The sequence below is a fragment of the Cherax quadricarinatus genome, chromosome 93 (assembly GCF_038502225.1).
Source record: "Cherax quadricarinatus isolate ZL_2023a chromosome 93, ASM3850222v1, whole genome shotgun sequence".
NCBI lineage: Eukaryota > Metazoa > Arthropoda > Malacostraca > Decapoda > Parastacidae > Cherax > Cherax quadricarinatus.
In genome coordinates this window covers 1,302,377-1,326,107 of record NC_091384.1, presented here as the reverse complement: position 1 = coordinate 1,326,107, position 23,731 = coordinate 1,302,377, and the positions used below count along the sequence as shown (strand labels likewise).

Here is a 23,731-nt window from a genome sequence, read left to right as displayed (position 1 = left end):
AGGAAGCTGGAGGCAGTGTAGGAGGAGGCTGGAGGCAGTGTAGGAGGAGGCTGGAGGCAGTGTAGGAGGAGGCTGGAGGCAGTGTAGGAGGAGGCTGGAGGCAGTGTAGGAGGAGGCTGGAGGCAGTGTAGGAGGAGGCTGGAGGCAGTGTAGGAGGAGGCTGGAGGCAGTGTAGGAGGAGGCTGGAGGCAGTGTAGGAGGAGGCTGGAGGCAGTGTAGGAGGAGGCCGGAGGCAGTGTAGGAGGAGGCTGGAGGCAGTGTAGGAGGAGGCTGGAGGCAGTGTAGGAGGAGGCTGGAGGCAGTGTAGGAGGAGGCTGGAGGCAGTGTAGGAGGAGGCTGGAGGCAGTGTAGGAGGAGGCTGGAGGCAGTGTAGGAGGAGGCTGGAGGCAGTGTAGGAGGAGGCTGGAGGCAGTGGAGATGTCATGTCTGAGGGCAATGTGTGGTGTGAATATAATGCAGAGAATTCGTAGTTTGGAAATTAGAAGGAGGTGCAGGATCACCAAAATTATTATCCAGAGGACTGAGGAGGTTTTGTGTGCGAGGGGCTTGGACTTCCAGCAATCATGCGTTAGCGTGTTAGATAGGAGTGAATGGAGACAAATGGTCTCTAATACTTGACGTGCTGTTGGAGTGTGAGCAAGGTAACATTTATGAAGGGGTTCAGGGAACCCAGCAGTGCCGGACTTGAGTCCTGGAGAAGGGAAGTACAGTGTCTGCACTCTGAAGGACGGAAGTTAATGTTGCAGTTTTATAACTGTAGTGTAAGTGGGCCTCTGGCAAGACAGTGATGGAGTGAATGATGATGACAGTGTTCTTTCTCGGGTCACCCTACCTCTTTAAGAGGGAGAGAGAGAGAGAGAGAGAGAGAGAGAGAGAGAGCGGCGCACTAGCCAGCTGGATTAAGCCAGTGTTACAGTGACACCCTTGGAAACAGGTGCTTGGCGCTCTCTCCCGTACTGGAGCTCACTCGTGTGTTGCAGCACCTTTGCAACTCTTGTTCGTGTGTTGCAACACATTTGGAACTCTAGATCGTGTGATGCAGCACCTTCGGAACCTATGTTCGTGTTTTTAGTGGCTTTTGGAACCCTTGTTCATGTGTTCAGTGACTTTTGGAACCCTTGTTCGTGTGTTTACTCACCTCTGGAACCCTTGTTCGTGTGTTTACTCACCTCTGGAACCCTTGTTCGTGTGTTTACTCACCTATGGAACCCTTGTTCGTGTGTTTACTCACTTCTGAAACCCTTGTTCGTGTGTTTACACTCCTCTGGAACCCTTGTTCGTGTGTTTACTCACCTCTGGAACCCTTGTTCGTGTTTTTAATCACCTCTGGAACCCTTGTTTACTCACTTCTGGAACCCATGTTTCGTGTGTTTACTCGCCTCTGGAACCCTTGTTCGTGTTTACTCACCTCTGGAACCCTTGTTTACTCACTTCTGGAACCCATGTTTCGTGTGTTTACTTGCCTCTGGAACCCTTGTTCGTGTGTTTACTCACCTCTGGAACCCTTGTTTACTCACTTCTGGAACCCATGTTTCGTGTGTTTACTCACCTCTGGAACCCTTGTTCGTGTGTTTACTCACCTCTGGAACCCTTGTTTACTCCTGGAACCCATGTTTCGTGTGTTTACCCACCTCTGGAACCCTCGTTCGTGTGTTTACTCACCTCTGGAACCCTTGTTTACTCACTTCTGGAACCCATGTTTCGTGTGTTTACTCACCTCTGGAACCCTTGTTTACTCACTTCTGGAACCCATGTTTCGTGTGTTTACTCGCCTCTGGAACCCTTGTTCGTGTGTTTACTCACCTCTGGAACCCTTGTTTACTCACTTCTGGAACCCATGTTTCGTGTGTTTACTCGCCTCTGGAACCCTTGTTCGTGTGTTTACTCACCTCTGGAACCCTTGTGTACTCACTTCTGGAACCCATGTTTCGTGTGTTTACTCGCCTCTGGAACCCTTGTTCGTGTGTTTACTCACCTCTGGAACCCTTGTTTACTCACTTCTGGAACCCATGTTTCGTGTGTTTACTCACCTCTGGAACCCATGTTTCGTGTGATTACTCACCTCTGGAACCCTTTTTCGTGTGTTTACTCACCTATGGAACCCTTGTTCGTGTGTTTACTCACCTATGGAACCCTTGTTCGTGTGTTTACACTCCTCTGGAACCCTTGTTCGTGTGTTTACTAACCTCTGGAACCCATGTTTCGTGTGTTTACTCACCTCTGGAACCCTTGTTCGTGTGTTTACACTCCTCTGGAACCCTTGTTCGTGTGTTTACTAACCTCTGGAACCCTTGTTCGTGTGTTTACACTCCTCTGGAACCCTTGTTCGTGTGTTTACTAACCTCTGGAACCCATGTTTCGTGTGTTTACTCACCTCTGGAACCCTTGTTCGTGTGTTCCAGCCAGGGTATTGTGTGTTGTGAATTGTTCCAGCCACAATATTGTGAATTATACTTCCAGTGTCTTGAAAAATAACTTCTAACAAGTGCTAGAAAAATACCAGAAATTCTAATGTATAAATTTACTCCTGACGTGTCCAAGATTTCTGAAAAAATGGAATTTTATGGAAAAAATTCTCTGGACCTTAAAAAAACGAAATAAAGTGAAAAAAACAATTTGTATTGATAAAGATGGATAGTAGATAGTGTGTGAGGATAGTAGACGGTGTGTGAGGATAGTAGACGGTGTGTGAGGATAGTAGACGGTGTGTGAGGATAGTAGACGGTGTGTGAGGATAGTAGACGGTGTGTGAGGATAGTAGACGGTGTGTGAGGATAGTAGACAGTGTGTGAGGATAGTAGACGGTGTGTGAGGATAGTAGACGGTGTGTGAGGATAGTAGACGGTGTGTGAGGATAGTAGACAGTGTGTGAGGATAGTAGACGGTGTGTGAGGATAGTAGACGGTGTGTGAGGATAGTAGACTGTGTGTGAGGATAGTAGACAGTGTGTGAGGATAGTAGACGGTGTGTGAGGATAGTAGACGGTGTGTGAGGATAGTAGACGGTGTGTGAGGATAGTAGACGGTGTGTGAGGATAGTAGACGGTGTGTGAGGATAGTAGACGGTGTGTGAGGATAGTAGACGGTGTGTGAGGATAGTAGACAGTGTGTGAGGATAGTAGACGGTGTGTGAGGATAGTAGACGGTGTGTGAGGATAGTAGACGGTGTGTGAGGATAGTAGACAGTGTGTGAGGATAGACAGTGTGTGAGGATAGTAGACGGTGTGTGAGGATAGTAGACAGTGTGTGAGGATAGTAGACAGTGTGTGAGGATAGTAGACAGTGTGTGAGGATAGTAGACGGTGTGTGAGGATAGTAGACAGTGTGTGAGGATAGTAGACAGTGTGTGAGGATAGTAGACAGTGTGTGTGAGGATAGTAGACAGTATTTGAGGATAGTAGACAGTGTGTGAGGATAGTAGACAGTGTGTGTGAGGATAGTTGTGTGCGAGGATAGTAGACAGTGTGTGAGGATAATAGACAATGAGAATAGACAGTGAGTGAGGATAGTAGACAGTGTGTGATGATAGTAGACTGTGAGCAAAGTAGACAGTGAGTGAGATTAGTAGACAGTGTGTGAGGATAGTAGACAGTGTGTGAGGAAAGTAGACAGTGTGTGAGGATAGTAGACAGTGTGTGAGGATAGTAGACAGTGTGTGAGGATAGTAGACAGTGTGTGAGGATAGTAGACAGTGTGTGAGGATAGTAGACAGTGTGTGAGGATAGTAGACAGTGTGTGAGGATAGTAGACAGTGTGTGAGGATAGACAGTGTGTGAGGATAGACAGTGTGTGAGGATAGACAGTGTGTGAGGATAGACAGTGTGTGAGGATAGACAGTGTGTGAGGATAGACAGTGTGTGAGGATAGACAGTGTGTGAGGATAGACAGTGTGTGAGGATAGACAGTGTGTGAGGATAGTAGACGGTGTGTGAGGATAGACAGTGTGTGAGGATAGACAGTGTGTGAGGATAGACAGTGTGTGAGGATAGCGGAAAGTTCCTAAGGATATCGCTGAAGTACGTACAACTATCGCTGAAGTACGTACAACTATCGCTGAAGTACGTACAACTATCGCTGAAGTACGTACAACTATCGCTGAAGTACGTACAACTATCGCTGAAGAACGTACAACTATCGCTGAAGAACGTACAACTATCGCTGAAGTACGTACAACTATCGCTGAAGTACGTACAACTATCGCTGAAGTACGTACAACTATCGCTGAAGTACGTACAACTATCGCTGAAGATGACGCATCTCACAGAGATGCTGATCATGTCTACTTCTGCGTCTACCCAGGGTAGTAGCAACGTCTACTACAGTCCCTGACCACTCACATCTGTCTACCTACCTATCTACCTGCCTGGCTACACTCAGGTACGTTAAAATTAGGTTTGGCCCCTAATGCCTTTGGAGTTCCTAATTTGCATGGTCTTTCTTAAGTATGTTAAGTAACTGCCAACGGGAGTACCTTCTCTTCCTAATTAAATTAGGTTCTGATTTAGGTACGTTAGGTATTAACGGCAGTTTCCTCTGTTAGTACCTAACTGGTCCGTAGCTGGGTTGATAATGCAGTCAGATCACACATTGAGGTCCGTGGTTTGATCCCTGGTACGGGTGGAAGCATTAAGACGTGTTTCCTTAAGACTCCTACTGTCCCCGTTCACCTAACAGTAAGTAGGTACCTGGGTGTTGGTTACCTTACACCTACTGTCCCTATTCACCTAGCAATAAAATAGGTACCTGGGTGTTAACAGACTGGTGTGGGTGGCATCCTTGGGGACATAACCAGAGACCTATAAGTATGTCATAGGTGTCAGCTATGGTATGTATAAGTTGCATCACGTACTGGCAGAAATAGATATTATTATTATTATTATTATTCAGAGGGAGAATAGAACCTTCAGCACCTCCAGTACTGACACCACTAGAACCTTCAGCACCTCCAGTACTGACACCACTAGAACCTTCAGCACCTCCAGTACTGACACCACTAGAACCTTCAGCACCTCCAGTACTGACACCACTAGAACCTTCAGCACCTCCAGTACTGACACCACTAGAACCTTCAGCACCTCCAGTACTGACACCACTAGAACCTTCAGCACCTCCAGTACTGACACCACTAGAACCTTCAGCACCTCCAGTACTGACACCACTAGAACCTTCAGCACCTCCAGTACTGACACCACTAGAACCTTCAGCACCTCCAGTACTGACACCACTAGAACCTTCAGCACCTCCAGTACTGACACCACTAGAACCTTCAGCACCTCCAGTACTGACACCACTAGAACCTTCAGCACCTCCAGTACTGACACCACTAGAACCTTCAGCACCTCCAGTACTGACACCACTAGAACCTTCAGCACCTCCAGTACTGACACCACTAGAACCTTCAGCACCTCCAGTACTGACACCACTAGAACCTTCAGCACCTCCAGTACTGACACCACTAGAACCTTCAGCACCTCCAGTACTGACACCACTAGAACCTTCAACACCTCCAGTACTGACACCACTAGAACCTTCAGCACCTCCAGTACTGACACCACTAGAACCTTCAGCACCTCCAGTACTGACACCACTAGAACCTTCAGCACCTCCAGTACTGACACCACTAGAACCTTCAGCACCTCCAGTACTGACACCACTAGAACCTTCAGCACCTCCAGTACTGACACCACTAGAACCTTCAGCACCTCCAGTACTGACACCACTAGAACCTTCAGCACCTCCAGTACTGACACCACTAGAACCTTCAGCACCTCCAGTACTGACACCACTAGAACCTTCAGCACCTCCAGTACTGACACCACTCAACAACACCAAGGTTATTGCCTAGTATTATGTACAATGTTAGATTATTCACAGTTACGAGTGTACCACAAGGTCCAGGAATCATTCTTAAGAATATATATATATATGTATATATATATATATATATATATATATATATATATATATATATATATATATATATATATATATATATATATATATATATATATATTTATATATATTATTCAAATAGGCTCAGATTTTTATGGTTTTAGTTGGTGTGGGGAAAATTGCCTGTTAGGTAGTTAGGTACCTTATAGGACCTGTGGCGGATGTGATAGGTACCTGTGTGTTGGGTACCTACTGTCACTTATTGTGAAAGTTCCTTGCTAGTCAGTGGCTGAGTGTACATGGGTGTACATGGGGTGTATATAAGTGTACTTGGGTGTACATGGGGTGTATATAAGTGTACTTGGGTGTATATGGATGTGTATGGTATACATAGAACTATCTACTACTATCTATCTACTGCTATCTAGATTAAGAACAAATTATTAAGATGTGTGAGGCCAAAATGGTAGAGCAGAAGGCTCTCTTCCCACTCTCCACTCGCGTTCTCGTCTTCAATACTTCACAATGACCAAGTTTCGCTCATAGAAGCTCTTGATTGAGTGAAACGTAGCATTATTAATGACGTTTCTATGTTGTAAGTTTAACAGCAATTTGTTGGCACTGTACCTTGAAGATGGCACTGTACCTTGAAGATGGCACTGTATCTTGAAGATGGCACTGTACCTTGAAGATGGCACTGTACCTTGAAGATGGCACTGTATCTTCAAGATGGCACTGTATCTTGAAGATGGCACTGTACCTTGAAGATGGCACTGTATCTTGAAGATGGCACTGTACCTTGAAGATGGCACTGTAACTTGAAGATGGCACTGTATCTTGAAGATGGCACTGTATCTTGAAGATGGCACTGTACCTTGAAGATGGCACTGTACCTTGAAGATGGCACTGTACCTTGAAGATGGCACTGTACCTTGAAGATGGCACTGTATCTTGAAGATGGCACTGTATCTTGAAGATGGCACTGTACCTTGAAGATGGCACTGCATCTTGAAGATGGCACTGTATCTTGAAGATGGCACTGTATCTTGAAGATGGCACTGTATCTTGAAGATGGCACTGTATCTTGAAGATGGCACTGTACCTTGAAGATGGCACTGTATCTTGAAGATGGCACTGTACCTTGAAGATGGCACTGTATCTTGAAGATGGCACTGTACCTTGAAGATGGCACTGTACCTTGAAGATGGCACTGTATCTTGAAGATGGCACTGTATCTTGAAGATGGCACTGTACCTTGAAGATGGCACTGTATCTTGAAGATGGCACTGTATCTTGAAGATGGCACTGTATCTTGAAGATGGCACTGTACCTTGAAGATGGCACTGTACCTTGAAGATGGCACTGTATCTTGAAGATGGCACTGTATCTTGAAGATGGCACTGTACCTTGAAGATGGCACTGTATCTTGAAGATGGCACTGTACCTTGAAGATGGCACTGTATCTTGAAGATGGCACTGTACCTTGAAGATGGCACTGTATCTTGAAGATGGCACTGTACCTTGAAGATGGCACTGTATCTTGAAGATGGCACTGTACCTTGAAGATGGCACTGTATCTTGAAGATGGCACTGTACCTTGAAGATGGCACTGTATCTTGAAGATGGCACTGTACCTTGAAGATGGCACTGTATCTTGAAGATGGCACTGTACCTTGAAGATGGCACTGTATCTTCAAGATGGCACTGTACCTTGAAGATGGCACTGTATCTTGAAGATGGCACTGTACCTTGAAGATGGCACTGTATCTTGAAGATGGCACTGTACCTTGAAGATGGCACTGTACCTTGAAGATGGCACTGTATCTTGAAGATGGCACTGTATCTTGAAGATGGCACTGTACCTTGAAGATGGCACTGTATCTTGAAGATGGCACTGTATCTTGAAGATGGCACTGTATCTTGAAGATGGCACTGTACCTTGAAGATGGCACTGTACCTTGAAGATGGCACTGTATCTTGAAGATGGCACTGTATCTTGAAGATGGCACTGTACCTTGAAGATGGCACTGTATCTTGAAGATGGCACTGTACCTTGAAGATGGCACTGTATCTTGAAGATGGCACTGTACCTTGAAGATGGCACTGTATCTTGAAGATGGCACTGTACCTTGAAGATGGCACTGTATCTTGAAGATGGCACTGTACCTTGAAGATGGCACTGTATCTTGAAGATGGCACTGTACCTTGAAGATGGCACTGTATCTTGAAGATGGCACTGTACCTTGAAGATGGCACTGTATCTTGAAGATGGCACTGTATCTTGAAGATGGCACTGTACCTTGAAGATGGCACTGTATCTTGAAGATGGCACTGTACCTTGAAGATGGCACTGTACCTTGAAGATGGCACTGTACCTTGAAGATGGCACTGTACCTTGAAGATGGCACTGTACCTTGAAGATGGCACTGTATCTTGAAGATGGCACTGTACCTTGAAGATGGCACTGTACCTTGAAGATGGCACTGTACCTTGAAGATGGCACTGTATCTTGAAGATGGCACTGTACCTTGAAGATGGCACTGTACCTTGAAGATGGCACTGTACCTTGAAGATGGCACTGTACCTTGAAGATGGCACTGTACCTTGAAGATGGCACTGTACCTTGAAGATGGCACTGTACCTTGAAGATGGCACTGTACCTTGAAGATGGCACTGTACCTTGAAGATGGCACTGTGCCTTGAAGATGGCACTGTACCTTGAAGATGGCACTGTACCTTGAAGATGGCACTGTACCTTGAAGATGGCACTGTACCTTGAAGATGGCACTGTATCTTGAAGATGGCACTGTACCTTGAAGATGGCACTGTACCTTGAAGATGGCACTGTACCTTGAAGATGGCACTGTACCTTGAAGATGGCACTGTACCTTGAAGATGGCACTGTATCTTGAAGATGGCACTGTACCTTGAAGATGGCACTGTACCTTGAAGATGGCACTGTACCTTGAAGATGGCACTGTACCTTGAAGATGGCACTGTACCTTGAAGATGGCACTGTATCTTGAAGATGGCACTGTACCTTGAAGATGGCACTGTACCTTGAAGATGGCACTGTACCTTGAAGATGGCACTGTACCTTGAAGATGGCACTGTATCTTGAAGATGGCACTGTACCTTGAAGATGGCACTGTATCTTGAAGATGGCACTGTACCTTGATGACATTGTACCTTGAAGATGGCACTGTACCTTGAAGATGGCACTGTACCTTGATGACATTGTACCTTGAAGATGGCACTGTACCTTGAAGATGGCACTGTACCTTGAAGATGGCACTGTATCTTGAAGATGGCACTGTACCTTGAAGATGGCACTGTACCTTGAAGATGGCACTGTACCTTGAAGATGGCACTGTACCTTGAAGATGGCACTGTATCTTGAAGATGGCACTGTACCTTGAAGATGGCACTGTATCTTGAAGATGGCACTGTACCTTGAAGATGGCACTGTACCTTGAAGATGGCACTGTACCTTGAAGATGGCACTGTACCTTGAAGATGGCACTGTACCTTGATGACATTGTACCTTGAAGATGGCACTGTACCTTGAAGATGGCACTGTACCTTGATGACATTGTACCTTGAAGATGGCACTGTACCTTGAAGATGGCACTGTACCTTGAAGATGGCACTGTATCTTGAAGATGGCACTGTACCTTGAAGATGGCACTGTACCTTGAAGATGGCACTGTATCTTGAAGATGGCACTGTACCTTCAAGATGGCACTGTAGCTTGAAGATGGCACTGTACCTTGATGGCACTGTACCTTGAAGATGGCACTGTACCTTGAAGATAGCACTGTACCTTGAAGATGGCACTGTACCTTGAAGATGGCACTCTATCTTGAAGATGGCACTGTACCTTGAAAATGGCACTGTACCTTGAAGATGGCACTGTACCTTGAAGATGGCACTGTACCTTGAAGATGGCACTGTACCTTGAAGATGGCACTGTACCTTGAAGATGGCACTGTACCTTGAAGATGGCACTGTATCTTGAAGATGGCACTGTACCTTGAAGATGGCACTGTATCTTGAAGATGGCATTGTGCCATATTCAGTGCCATCTCTCTGTTCTCTTGAGTGCCATGACTCTGCTGTACGGGCAAAATATCTTGTTCAAGTTGTGTACCATTGTTCATCACGTTGTGTAACATTGTTCATCACGTTGTGTACCATTGTTCATCACGTTGTGTACCATTGTTCATCACGTTGTGTACCATTGTTCATCACGTTGTGTACCATTGTTCATCACGTTGTGTACCATTGTTCATCACGTTGTGTACCATTGTTCATCAAGTTGTGTACCATTGTTCATCACGTTGTGCACCATTGTTCATCACGTTGTGTACCATTGTTCATCACGTTGTGTACCATTGTTCATCACGTTGTGTACCATTGTTCATCACGTTGTGTACCATTGTTCATCACGTTGTGCACCATTGTTCAAGTTGTGTACCATTGTTCATCACGTTGTGTACCATTGTTCATCACGTTGTGTACCATTGTTCATCACGTTGTGTACCATTGTTCATCACGTTGTGTACCATTGTTCATCACGTTGTGTACCATTGTTCAAGTTGTGTACCATTGTTCATCACGTTGTGTACCATTGTTCATCACGTTGTGTACCATTGTTCATCACGTTGTGTACCATTGTTCATCACGTTGTGTACCATTGTTCATCACGTTGTGTACCATTGTTCATCACGTTGTGTACCATTGTTCATCACGTTGTGTACCATTGTTCATCACGTTGTGTACCATTGTTCATCAAGTTGTGTACCATTGTTCATTACGTTGTGTACCATTGTTCATCACGTTGTGCACCATTGTTCAAGTTGTGTACCATTGTTCATCACGTTGTGTACCATTGTTCACGTTGTGTACCATTGTTCACGTTGTGTACCATTGTTCATCACGTTGTGTACCATTGTTCATCACGTTGTGCACCATTGTTCATCACGTTGTGTACCATTGTTCATCACGTTGTGTACCATTGTTCATCACGTTGTGCACCATTGTTCATCACGTTGTGTACCATTGTTCATCACGTTGTGTACCATTGTTCATCACGTTGTGTACCATTGTTCATCACGTTGTGTACCATTGTTCATCACGTTGTGTACCATTGTTCAAGTTGTGCACCATTGTTCATCACGTTGTGTACCATTGTTCAAGTTGTGTACCATTGTTCATCACGTTGTGTACCATTGTTCATCACGTTGTGTACCATTGTTCATCAAGTTGTGTACCATTGTTCATTACGTTGTGTACCATTGTTCATCAAATTGTGTACCATTGTTCACGTTGTGCACCATTGTTCATCACGTTGTGTACCATTGTTCATCAAGTTGTGTACCATTGTTCATCACGTTGTGTACCATTGTTCATCACGTTGTGTACCATTGTTCATCACGTTGTGTACCATTGTTCATCACGTTGTGTACCATTGTTCATCACGTTGTGTACCACCATTGTGTACCATTGTTCACGTTGTGCACCATTGTTCATCAAGTTGTGTACCATTGTTCATCACGTTGTGTACCATTGTTCATCACGTTGTGTACCATTGTTCATCAAGTTGTGCACCATTGTTCAAGTTATGTACCATTGTTCATCAAGTTGTGTACCATTGTTCATCAAGTTGTGTACCATTGTTCATCACGTTGTGTACCATTGTTCATCAAGTTGTGTACCATTGTTCATCACGTTGTGTACCATTGTTCATCAAGTTGTGTACCATTGTTCATCAAGTTGTGTACCATTGTTCATCAAGTTGTGTACCATTGTTCAAGTTGTGTACCATTGTTCAAGTTGTGTATCATTGTTCAAGTTGTGTACCATTGTTCATCACGTTGTGCACCATTGTTCAAGTTGTGTACCATTGTTCATCACGTTGTGTACCATTGTTCAAGTTGTGTACCATTGTTCAAGTTGTGTACCATTGTTCATCACGTTGTGCACCATTGTTCACGTTGTGTACCATTGTTCAAGTTGTGTACCATTGTTCAAGTTGTGTACCATTGTTCATCACGTTGTGCACCATTGTTCAAGTTGTGTACCATTGTTCATCACGTTGTGCACCATTGTTCAAGTTGTGTACCATTGTTCATCAAGTTGTGTACCATTGTTCAAGTTGTGTACCATTGTTCATCACGTTGTGCACCATTGTTCATCACGTTGTGTACCATTGTTCATCACGTTGTGTACCATTGTTCATCACGTTGTGTACCATTGTTCATCACGTTGTGTACCATTGTTCATCAAGTTGTGTACCATTGTTCATCAAGTTGTGTACCATTGTTCATCAAATTGTGTACCATTGTTCATCAAGTTGTGTACCATTGTTCAAGTTGTGTACCATTGTTCATCACGTTGTGTACCATTGTTCATCACGTTGTGTACCATTGTTCAAGTTGTGTACCATTGTTCAAGTTGTGTACCATTGTTCAAGTTGTGTACCATTGTTCATCAAGTTGTGTACCATTGTTCAAGTTGTGTACCATTGTTCATCACGTTGTGTACCATTGTTCAAGTTGTGTACCATTGTTCAAGTTGTGTACCATTGTTCATCACGTTGTGCACCATTGTTCAAGTTGTGTACCATTGTTCATCACGTTGTGTACCATTGTTCAAGTTGTGTACCATTCACGTGTCAAGTTCATGTGTACCATTGTTCATCATGTTGTGTACCATTGTTCAAGTTGTGTACCATTGTTCAAGTTGTGTACCATTGTTCAAGTTGTGTACCATTGTTCATCAAGTTGTGTACCATTGTTCAAGTTGTGTACCATTGTTCATCACGTTGTGTACCATTGTTCAAGTTGTGTACCATTGTTCAAGTTGTGTAGCATTGTTCATCACGTTGTGCACCATTGTTCATCACGTTGTGTACCATTGTTCAAGTTGTGTACCATTGTTCATCAAGTTGTGTACCATTGTTCATCAAGTTGTGTACCATTGTTCAAGTTGTGTACCATTGTTCATCAAGTTGTGTACCATTGTTCATCAAGTTGTGTACCATTGTTCATCACGTTGTGTACCATTGTTCATCAAGTTGTGTACCATTGTTCAAGTTGTGTACCATTGTTCAAGTTGTGTACCATTGTTCATCAAGTTGTGTACCATTGTTCATCAAGTTGTGTACCATTGTTCATCAAGTTGTGTACCATTGTTCATCACGTTGTGTACCATTGTTCATCACGTTGTGTACCATTGTTGTGTACACCATTGTTCATCACGTTGTGTACCATTGTTCATCACACCATTGTTTGTGTGCACCATTGTTCATCACGTTGTGTACCATTGTTCATCACGTTGTGCACCATTGTTCATCACGTTGTGTACCATTGTTCATCACGTTGTGCACCATTGTTCATCACGTTGTGTACCATTGTTCATCACGTTGTGCACCATTGTTCATCACGTTGTGTACCATTGTTCATCATTGTTCATTGTTCATCAAGTTGTGTACCATTGTTCATCACGTTGTGTACCATTGTTCATCACGTTGTGCACCATTGTCACGTTGTGTACCATTGTTCATCACGTTGTGTACCATTGTTCATCACGTTGTGTACCATTGTTCATCACGTTGTGTACCATTGTTCATCACGTTGTGTACCATTGTTCATCACGTTGTGTACCATTGTTCATCACGTTGTGTACCATTGTTCATCACGTTGTGTACCATTGTTCATCACGTTGTGTACCATTGTTCATCACGTTGTGTACCATTGTTCATCACGTTGTGTACCATTGTTCATCACGTTGTACACCATTGTTCATCAAGTTGTGTACCATTGTTCATCACGTTGTGTACCATTGTTCATCACGTTGTGTACCATTGTTCATCAAGTTGTGTACCATTGTTCATCACGTTGTGTACCATTGTTCATCACGTTGTGTACCATTGTTCATCAAGTTGTGTACCATTGTTCATCACGTTGTGTACCATTGTTCATCACGTTGTGTACCATTGTTCACGTTGTGCACGTTGTGTACCATTGTTCATCACGTTGTGTACCATTGTTCATCACGTTGTGTACCATTGTTCATCACGTTGTACACCATTGTTCATCACGTTGTGTACCATTGTTCATCACGTTGTACACCATTGTTCATCAAGTTGTGTACCATTGTTCATCACGTTGTGTACCATTGTTCATCACGTTGTGTACCATTGTTCATCACGTTGTGTACCATTGTTCATCACGTTGTGCACCATTGTTCATCACGTTGTGTACCATTGTTCACACTATGACTTCTATCACAGAATGTTCAACACTCTGGCTTCTGCCTTCACCGTCAATCACATTTCATTCACTTTATTCCCCTTCCTTCAACACTGACTTCCCGTCTTTGTCATTCCCTTCCTCTCTCTCTCTCTCTCTCTCTCTCTCTCTCTCTCTCTCTCTCTCTCTCTCTCGTGTCTTCAATTTCACTTATTTCCTGCACACAACTCATCAGATAGTCTTGAAACCAGCCAGCAGTACTGTGTTAACATCTCTCTTTCAGTATCACCTTCTATCCTGCACACAACTCATTAGATAGTCTTCAAACCAGCCAGTTATCATCTTTCTCTCTCTCCATCTCTCGTGTCTTCAATTTCACTTATATCCTGCACACAACTCATTAGATAGCGTTGAAACCAGCAGTAGCACTGCGTCATCAGCAAACATCAACAGTGAGAGCTCTCACACTACACAAGATTCATTATTTATACTGCTAGGAGAACCTTCCAGGTGCCTTACCTTCCCGGGTCCCTTCTATAAACACTTGCAACACTGCAACATTGCACACAAAACACGCGCAACACTGCAACATTGCACACCAAACACGCGCAACACTGCAACATTGCACACCAAAATACGCACAAGTAACACTAGCCTTGTGTTGCACAAGTAACACTAGCCTTGTGTTGCACAAGTAACACCAACCTTGTGTTGCACAAGTAACACTTACCTTGTGTTGCACAAGTAACACTAGCCTTGTGTTGCACAAGTAACACTAGCCTTGTGTTGCACAAGTAACACTAACCTTGTGTTGCACAACACTAGCCTTGTGTTGCACAAGTAACACTAGCCTTGTGTTGCACAAGTAACACTAGCCTTGTGTTGCACAAGTAACACTAGCCTTGTGTTGCACAAATAACACTAGCCTTGTGTTGCACAAGTAACACTAGCCTTGTGTTGCACAAGTAACACTAATCTTGTGTTGCACAAGTAACACTAGCCTTGTGTTGCACAAGTAACACTAGCCTTGTGTTGCACAAGTAACACTAATCTTGTGTTGCACAAGTAACACTAATCTTGTGTTGCACAAATAACACTAGCCTTGTGTTGCACAAGTAACACTAGCCTTGTGTTGCACAAGTAACACTAGCCTTGTGTTGCACAAGTAACACTAATCTTGTGTTGCACAAGTAACACTAATCTTGTGTTGCACAAATAACACTAGCCTTGTGTTGCACAAGTAACACTAGCCTTGTGTTGCACAAGTAACACTAATCTTGTGTTGCACAAGTAACACTAATCTTGTGTTGCACAAGTAACACTAGCCTTGTGTTGCACAAGTAACACTAGCCTTGTGTTGCACAAGTAACACTAGCCTTGTGTTGCACAAGTAACACTAGCCTTGTGTTGCACAAGTAACACTAACCTTGTGTTGCACAAGTAACACTAACCTTGTGTTGCACAAGTAACACTAGCCTTGTGTTGCACAAGGAACACCAATCTTGTGTTGCACAAGTAACACTAGCCTTGTGTTGCACAAGTAACACTAGCCTTTTGTTGCACAAGTAACTCTAACCTTGTGTTGCACAAGTAACACTAACCTTGTGTTGCACAAGTAACACTAGCCTTGTGTTGCACAAGTAAGACTAGCCTTGTGTTGCAAAAGTAACACTAGCCTTGTGTTGGACAAGTAACACTAACCTTGTGTTGCACAAGTAACACTAGCCTTGTGTTGCACAAGTAACACTAGCCTTGTGTTGCACAAGTAACACTAGCCTTGTGTTGCACAAATAACACTAGCCTTGTGTTGCACAAGTAACACTAGCCTTGTGTTGCACAAGTAACACTAATCTTGTGTTGCACAAGTAACACTAGCCTTGTGTTGCACAAGTAACACTAATCTTGTGTTGCACAAGTAACACTAGCCTTGTGTTGCACAAGTAACACTAGCCTTGTGTTGCACAAGTAACACTAGCCTTGTGTTGCACAAGTAACACTAGCCTTGTGTTGCACAAGTAACCCTTGCCTTGTGTTACACAAGTAACACTAGCCTTGTGTTGCACAAGTAACACTAACCTTGTGTTGCACAAGGAACACCAACCTTGTGTTGCACAAGTAACACTAGCCTTGTGTTGCACAAGTAACACTAGCCTTGTGTTGCACAAGTAACACTAACCTTGTGTTGCACAAGGAACACCAATCTTGTGTTGCACAAATAACACTAGCCTTGTGTTGCACAAGTAACACTAATCTTGTGTTGCACAAGTAACACTAGCCTTGTGTTGCACAAGTAACACTAGCCTTGTGTTGCACAAGTAACACTAACCTTGTGTTGCACAACACTAGCCTTGTGTTGCACAAGTAACACTAGCCTTGTGTTGCACAAGTAACACTAGCCTTGTGTTGCACAAGTAACACTAGCCTTGTGTTGCACAAGTAACACTAGCCTTGTGTTGCACAAATAACACTAGCCTTGTGTTGCACAAATAACACTAGCCTTGTGTTGCACAAGTAACACTAGCCTTGTGTTGCACAAGTAACACTAATCTTGTGTTGCACAAGTAACACTAGCCTTGTGTTGCACAAGTAACACTAGCCTTGTGTTGCACAAGTAACACTAGCCTTGTGTTGCACAAGTAACACTAGCCTTGTGTTGCACAAGTAACACTAACCTTGTGTTGCACAAGTAACACTAGCCTTGTGTTGCACAAGTAACACTAGCCTTGTGTTGCACAAGTAACACTAACCTTGTGTTGCACAAGTAACACTAGCCTTGTGTTGCACAAGTAGCACTAACCTTGTGTTGCACGAGGAACACTATGTGTTGCACAAGTAACACTAACCTTGTGTTACACGAGGAACACTATGTGTTGCACAAGTAACACAAACCTTGTGTTGCACAAGTAACACTAATCTTGTGTTGCACGAGGAACACTAGCCTTGTGTTGCACAAGTAACACTAACCTTGTGTTACACGAGGAACACTATGTGTTGCACAAGTAACACTAACCTTGTGTTGCACAAGTAACACTAACCTTGTGTTGCACAAGTAACACTAACCTTGTGTTGCACAAGTAACACTAACCTTGTGTTGCACAAGTAACACTAACCTTGTGTTGCACGAGGAACACTATGTGTTGCACGAGGAACACTATGTGTTGCACGAGGAACACTATGTGTTGCACAAGTAACACCAACCTTGTGTTGCACAAGTAACACTAACCTTGTGTTGCACAAGTAACACTAACCTTGTGTTGCACGAGGAATACTATGTGTTGCACAAGTAACACCAACCTTGTGTTGCACAAGTAACACTAACCTTGTGTTGCACAAGTAACACTAACCTTGTGTTGCACAAGGAACACTAACCTTGTGTTGCACAAGTAACACTAACCTTGTGTTGCACAAGTAACACCAACCTTGTGTTGCACAAGTAACACTAACCTTGTGTTGCACAAGTAACACTAACCTTGTGTTGCACAAGTAACACTAACCTTGTGTTGCACAAGTAACACTAACCTTGTGTTGCACAAGTAACACCAACCTTGTGTTGCACAAGTAACACCAACCTTGTGTTGCACAAGTAACACCAACCTTGTGTTGCACAAGTAACACCAACCTTGTGTTGCACAAGTAACACTAACCTTGTGTTACACGAGGAACACTATGTGTTGCACAAGTAACACTAACCTTGTGTTGCACAAGTAACACTAACCTTGTGTTGCACGAGGAACACTATGTGTTGCACAAGTAACACTAACCTTGTGTTGCACAAGTAACACTAACCTTGTGTTGCACAAGTAACACTAACCTTGTGTTGCACAAGTAACACTAACCTTGTGTTAACCTTGAGTTGCATAAGTAACACCAACCTTGTGTTGCACAAGTAACACCAACCTTGTGTTGCACAAGTAACACCAACCTTGTGTTGCACAAGTAACACTAACCTTGTGTTGCACAAGTAACACTAACCTTGTGTTGCACAAGTAACACTAACCTTGTGTTGCACAAGTAACACTAACCTTGTGTTGCACAAGTAACACCAACCTTGTGTTGCACAAGTAACACTAACCTTGTGTTGCACAAGTAACACTAACCTTGTGTTGCACAAGGAACACTAACCTTGTGTTGCACAAGTAACACTAACCTTGTGTTGCACAAGTAACACCAACCTTGTGTTGCACAAGTAACACCAACCTTGTGTTGCACAAGTAACACCAACTTTGTGTTGCACAAGTAACACCAACTTTGTGTTACACGAGGAACACTATGTGTTGCACAAGTAACACCAACCTTGTGTTGCACAAGTAACACCAACCTTGTGTTGCACGAGGAACACTATGTGTTGCACAAGTAACACTAACCTTGTGTTGCACAAGTAACACTAACCTTGTGTTGCACAAGTAACACTAACCTTGTGTTGCACAAGTAACACTAACCTTGTGTTGCACAAGGAACACCAACCTTGTGTTGCACAAGGAACACCAACCTTGTGTTGCACAAGGAACACCAACCTTGTGTTGCACAAGGAACACCAACCTTGTGTTGCACAAGTAACACAAACCTTGTGTTGCACAAGGAACACCAACCTTGTGTTGCACAAGTAACACCAACCTTGTGTTGCACAAGTAACACCAACCTTGTGTTGCACAAGTAACACCAACCTTGTGTTGCACAAGTAACACCAACCTTGTGTTGCACAAGTAACACCAACCTTGTGTTGCACAAGTAACACCAACCTTGTGTTGCACAAGTAACACCAACCTTGTGTTGCACAAGTAACACTAACCTTGTGTTGCACAAGTAACACCAACCTTGTATTGCACAAGTAACACAAACCTTGTGTTGCACAAGGAACACCAACCTTGTGTTGCACAAGGAACACCAACCTTGTGTTGCACAAGTAACACCAACCTTGTGTTGCACAAGGAACACCAACCTTGTGTTGCACAAGGAACACCAACCTTGTGTTGCACAAGGAACACCAACCTTGTGTTGCACAAGGAACACCAACCTTGTGTTGCACAAGGAACACCAACCTTGTGTTGCACAAGGAACACCAACCTTGTGTTGCACAAGTAACACCAACCTTGTGTTGCATAAGGCCAGCAGCAACAATATGGTGGATCTACCTAGTGTAGATAGACAAATAGATAGATAGACAGATCAAGGATAGACGAGAGAACAGTGTTTGTCAGAGGACAACAGACAACAGTTTCTGTTGATTCTGCAACTTCAACAGTGACTTTCCGTTAATTTTCCAGCGTAAACAGTGGCTACTGTTTGTGTTGCAATATTAACAGTGACAAATACACTCAAGACACTTGACTTACACAATACACTCAAGACACTTGACTTACACAATACACTCAAGACACTTGACTTACACAATACACTCAAGACACTTGACTTACACAATACACTCAAGACACTTGACTTACACAATACACTCAAGACTCTTGACTTACACAATACACTCAAGACACTTGACTTACACAATACACTCAAGACACTTGACTTACACAATACACTCAAGACACTTGACTTACACAATACACTCAAGACACTTGACTTACACAATACACTCAAGACACTTGACTTACACAATACACTCAAGACACTTGACTTACACAATACACTCAAGACACTTGACTTACACAATACACTCAAGACACTTGACTTACACAATACACTCAAGACACTTGACTTACACAATACACTTAAGACACTTGACTTACACGACACACTCAAGACACTTGACTTACACAACACACTCAAGACACTTGACTTACACAATACACTCAAGACACTTGACTTACACAATACACTCAAGACACTTGACTTACACAATACACTCAAGACACTTGACTTACACAACACACTCAAGACACTTGACTTACACAACACACTCAAGACACTTGACTTACACAACACACTCAAGACACTTGACTTACACAACACACTCAAGACACTTGACTTACACAACACACTCAAGACACTTGACTTACACAACACACTCAAGACACTTGACTTACACAATACACTCAAGACACTTGACTTACACAATACACTCAAGACACTTGACTTACACAATACACTCAAGACACTTGACTTACACAATACACTCAAGACACTTGACTTACACAATACACTCAAGACACTTGACTTACACAATACACTCAAGACACTTGACTTACACAATACACTCAAGACACTTGACTTACACAATACACTCAAGACACTTGACTTACACAATACACTCAAGACACTTGACTTACACAATACACTCAAGACACTTGACTTACACAATACACTCAAGACACTTGACTTACACAATACACTCAAGACTCTTGACTTACACAATACACTCAAGACACTTGACTTACACAATACACTCAAGACACTTGACTTACACAATACACTCAAGACACTTGACTTACACAATACACTCAAGACACTTGACTTACACAATACACTCAAGACACTTGACTTACACAATACACTCAAGACACTTGACTTACACAATACACTCAAGACACTTGACTTACACAATACACTCAAGACACTTGACTTACACAATACACTCAAGACACTTGACTTACACAATACACTCAAGACACTTGACTTACACAATACACTCAAGACACTTGACTTACACAATACACTCAAGACACTTGACTTACACAATACACTCAAGACACTTGACTTACACAATACACTCAAGACACTTGACTTACACAATACACACTACACTCAAGACACTTGACTTACACAATACACTCAAGACACTTGACTTACACAATACACTCAAGACACTTGACTTACACAATACACTCAAGACACTTGACTTACACAATACACTCAAGACACTTGACTTACACCATACACTCAAGACACTTGACTTACACAACACACTCAAGTCACTGGACTTACACAATACACTAAAGACACTTGACTTACACAATACACTCAAGACACTTGACTTACACAATACTCAAGACACTTGACTTACACTCAAGACACTTGACTTTACACTCACACTTGACTTACACAACACACTCAAGACACTTGACTTACACAATACACTCAAGACACTTGACTTACACAATACACTCAAGACACTTGACTTACACAATACACTCAAGACACTTGACTTACACAATACACTCAAGACACTTGACTTACACAATACACTCAAGACACTTGACTTACACAATACACTCAAGACACTTGACTTACACAATACACTCAAGACACTTGACTTACACAATACACTCAAGACACTTGACTTACACAATACACTCAAGACACTTGACTTACACAATACACTCAAGACACTTGACTTACACAATACACTCAAGACACTTGACTTACACAATACACTCAAGACACTTGACTTACACAATACACTCAAGACACTTGACTTACACAATTCACTCAAGACACTTGACTTACACAATACACTCAAGACACTTGACTTACACAATACACTCAAGACACTTGACTTACACAATACACTCAAGACACTTGACTTACACAATACACTCAAGACACTTGACTTACACAATACACTCAAGACACTTGACTTACACAACACACTCAAGACACTTGACTTACACAATACACTCAAGACACTTGACTTACACAATACACTCAAGACACTTGACTTACACAATTCACTCAAGACACTTGACTTACACAATACACTCAAGACACTTGACTTACACAATACACTCAAGACACTTGACTTACACAATACACTCAAGACACTTGACTTACACAATACACTCAAGACACTTGACTTACACAATACACTCAAGACACTTGACTTACACAATACACTCAAGACACTTGACTTACACAATACACTCAAGACACTTGACTTACACAATACACTCAAGACACTTGACTTACACAATACACAACTTATACAACTATTAATTATTATTATTATTATTATTATTATTATTATTATTATTATTATTATTATTATTGTTGTTGTTGTAGTTACTGTTATTACTGTTGTAGTTACTGTTATTACTGTTGTAGTTACTGTTATTACTGTTGTAGTTACTGTTATTACTGTTGTAGTTACTGTTATTACTGTTGTAGTTACTGTTATTACTGTTGTAGTTACTGTTATTACTGTTGTAGTTACTGTTATTACTGTTGTAGTTACTGTTATTACTGTTGTAGTTACTGTTGTTGTTACTGTTATTACTGTTGTAGTTACTGTTATTACTGTTGTAGCTACTGCTTTATTACTGTTGTAGTTACTGTTGTTGTTACTGTTATTATTGTTGTAGTTACTGTTATTACTGCTGTAGTTACTGTTATTACTGTTGTAGTTACTGTTGTTGTTACTGTTATTACTGCTGCAGTTACTGTTGTTATTACCGATGCCGTGGAACATGAACCCGATATAACACTGTTGTAGCTACTGTTGTAGTCACTGTTGTTGTCACTGTTGTATTTAGTGTTGTTATTACTGTTGTAATCACTGTTGTTATCACTGTTGTTATTACCGTTGTTGTGGAATACCAATATTTTCTGGTCATTTTTAAGACTTGCAATTTCTGTTGTGAGAACAACGGGAAAATTTCTGTTGTGAGAACAACGGGAAAATTTCTGTTGTGAGAACAACGGGAAAATTGACCAATTTATAACAGTTATCCCAAAGATGTTGTAGCTCCTGGTCCCTGTTACTCCGTCTACTGTTGTAGCTGCTGGTCCCTGTTACTCCGTCTACTGTTGTAGCTCCTGGTCCCTGATACTCCGTCTACTGTTGTAGCTCCTGGTCCCTGATACTCCGTCTACTGTTGTAGCTCCTGGTCCCTGATACTCCGTCTACTGTTGTAGCTCCTGGTCCCTGTTACTCCGTCTACTGTTGTAGCTCCTGGTCCCTGTTACTCCGTCTACTGTTGTAGCTCCTGGTCCCTGATACTCCGTCTACTGTTGTAGCTCCTGGTCCCTGTTACTCCGTCTATTGTTGTAGCTCCTGGTCCCTGATACTCCGTCTACTGTTGTAGCTCCTGGTCCCTGTTACTCCGTCTACTGTTGTAGCTCCTGGTCCCTGTTACTCCGTCTACTGTTGTAGCTCCTGGTCCCTGTTACTCCGTCTACTGTTGTAGCTCCTGGTCCCTGTTACTCCGTCTACTGTTGTAGCTCCTGGTCCCTGTTACTCCGTCTACTGTTGTAGCTCCTGGTCCCTGATACTCCGTCTACTGTTGTAGCTCCTGGTCCCTGATACTCCGTCTACTGTTGTAGCTCCTGGTCCCTGATACTCCGTCTACTGTTGTAGCTCCTGGTCCCTGTTATTCCGTCTATTGTTGTAGCTCCTGGTCCCTGATACTCCGTCTACTGTTGTAGCTCCTGGTCCCTGTTACTCCGTCTACTGTTGTAGCTCCTGGTCCCTGATACTCCGTCTACTGTTGTAGCTCCTGGTCCCTGATACTCCGTCTACTGTTGTAGCTCCTGGTCTCTGATACTCCGTCTACTGTTGTAGCTCCTGGTCCCTGATACTCCGTCTACTGTTGTAGCTCCTGGTCCCTGATACTCCGTCTACTGTTGTAGCTCCTGGTCCCT

At 42.9% G+C, this 23,731-nt stretch overlaps 1 protein-coding gene across 1 annotated transcript in view; it reads left to right on the top strand.

The window, feature by feature from the left end:
* The first annotated feature begins 3,520 nt into the window (after positions 1 to 3,520).
* The window catches only part of LOC128703429 (uncharacterized), a 64,826-nt gene continuing 44,615 nt past the window's right edge, over positions 3,521 to 23,731 (top strand). Inside the window, exon 1 of the mRNA XM_070104578.1 lies at positions 3,521 to 4,376. The gene's annotated coding sequence lies outside the window, so the exon portion shown is untranslated. The remainder of the gene's footprint in view (positions 4,377 to 23,731) is intronic.